This window comes from Cucumis melo, unplaced genomic scaffold (genome assembly GCF_025177605.1).
Source record: "Cucumis melo cultivar AY unplaced genomic scaffold, USDA_Cmelo_AY_1.0 utg001484l, whole genome shotgun sequence".
NCBI lineage: Eukaryota > Viridiplantae > Streptophyta > Magnoliopsida > Cucurbitales > Cucurbitaceae > Cucumis > Cucumis melo.
The window spans coordinates 7,501-10,000 of record NW_026124612.1 but is presented as its reverse complement, the minus strand read 5'-3'; positions in this window follow the sequence as shown (position 1 = coordinate 10,000).

Here is a 2,500-nt window from a genome sequence, read left to right as displayed (position 1 = left end):
CGATGAACAGTTGCTCCTGAAGTGGCCAAATAAGGCTTAGCTAATCTTATTACTACAGAATCAACTTCAACAATTATAATTTGACCCGATTTTAGGTGTGGTCTATTTTTGGCTATACATACATTTTCAAAAAAAAAATGTCCAAGACTAATTCTTGTTCTTGTAGGTGTTTCTTCACAATAATTATTGTGATAATTATGATGCAGAAAATGCCAATTCAAATTAAATGTATTGAAAACGATGTTACTGCATGGATCGGAATTGAAAATCCCCCCGTTTTCATCCATTAAATAATATTTAAGTACTTGAAAAGTCTGTTTTAAATTGTCAAGTTGCAAATATTTAGTTAGGGAGATCGGATTATGAGTTATTAAGTCATAAAATGAATAAAAATTCACAATTTGAGGGGCCGCCCCTAAAGGTCCTAACGAATTCCTAATTGAAATTAGAGGATCCTTTTTACTTGATTCTTTTATGACATTATAATCTTTTACATCGTTGAATAGATCCATTTGCAAACAATTCGATGCTGACAAAATTATCAAAGATTGGCGTTCCTTATTTCTATTGAACAACGTACGAATAGTTCCTTGATTTTGACTCGGAGATTGTGGAACCCTTGTCTTGGAATAAATAGAAAAAAATGGATTGATATTCGTGCGATCTGACTCATTATTAAAGATCAATCCTGAACCTGACGGATCTTTCCTTTTTCTCATATACGCAGTATCGGATTTCCCTAAGTCTATTCGTAGGAAATTTCGAACCAGACCATTTGTACTTACTTCAACAAAGGAAGCGCGCGCGTCTTCGATAGAAGAGCTTTTTTTGTCTCGGTCCCAATTCAACAATAAACAAGTCCGAACTAATTGAATGCTTGTGCCAGAAATTCCCCGAATTGGTTTTCCATTTCCATAAAGTATATAATTGACAACTCTAAGCTCCAGATTATCCCTTTCTTGCAATAGATCCTGTGGGAAAAGTTTTACTAAATTGATACCGTCGGCTAGTTCATATATGATTACAGGTCGAACAAAAACAAAATACTTTTTCTTGGTAGGTGTGATCCACTGGACATAAATCCAATTTTTCGATTTTTTTGATTTCTTAGAATTTTTTTTTACTCTTTCTGGTGGTATCAAGATGCCATTGTGTCGGGATATCTTATCCATCTCTCCAGGAAAATGTATATCTCCAGAAAATATTTTGAGTTCAATCCTTTTTTTTTTTTTCTCCACTCGGACCAATCCACCTACTCGGCTTCTTATACTTAAAGTTAGTCGTGTAGCTACTCCAATGATACTATTGTTCCGTACCATTATGGAAGAAGATTCTGGTAAAATATGCACTTCCTCGGGAATGAAAAAAAATCGATCCACTTTCATTTGCATTTGGTATTTTGGCTTAAAGTCTTTGACTCCTCGATACTCAATCAAATCCTCTTTTTTGAGGATTGAATGCACCCCTATAGTCCCATATTTAGTAATTCCTGAACTATTTCTTCTGTATTGAGGATCATCGAAAAAAGCAAGAATACTATTTCTACGAAAAAGACCATTTATGGGTATTTCAATCGAAATACCGGAAGGGGGTCGTAGTTCTTTTTCTCGTTCTTGAAGTGATTCAAATTGAATGATGAATCCATTTCTTCGCCTCTTTGCCAATAAATCAGAATTACCGTGGAAAATAGCAGGATATGTGAGATTAGATTGACCCGTACATAGGATTGGATTAAGTTCTGAATAATCAGGAATTCCGCTTTCGTTTTTACCAGAGAGATCCGGACCATAAAATTTTTGTCCCACTTTATCATTATTTACTGAAAGGCTAGAAATATATCTTCTTTCGACACAAAGAGAATGAACGTTAATTTGATCTTGATCCTTGTAGAGTGAAAAAGGGACTACACTGCATCCGCACGAACCTCCTGATAATATCCATAAATGACTTGTTTTTGGTAAGAGATGGACATTACTATATGTAAATTCGGGTGCATGGTACACGTCGGTACTCCAATGCATTTCTCCCTCTGAGTCAGAATAAATATGTTTTCGAACTCTCTCTTTTAAATTAAGAGTGTATGTTCCCGCGCGAATCTCAGCAATCACTTGTTCTGATTCTACATATTGATCATTTTGAACTAAAAGTAAACTTTTTGGTGGAATAGTGACGTTATGTATAATATCCTCACTCTCAATAGTTACATACAAGTCTATATAACATAAAAAAGCAGGATGCCCATGGCGTGTACGTGTGGGATGAACCAAATTCTCATTGAATTTGATTTTGCCATTAGAAGAAGCTCGTATATGTTCTGCAGTCCCCCCTGTGAATACTCCGCCGGTATGAAAAGTTCTTAATGTTAGTTGAGTACCCGGTTCTCCAATAGATTGACCCGCAATAATACCTACGGCTTCTCCCAATTCTACCAGGTCCCCGTGAGTAGGACTTCGTCCATAACATAATCGGCAGATCCAAGATGTACTCCTACAAGTAAAGG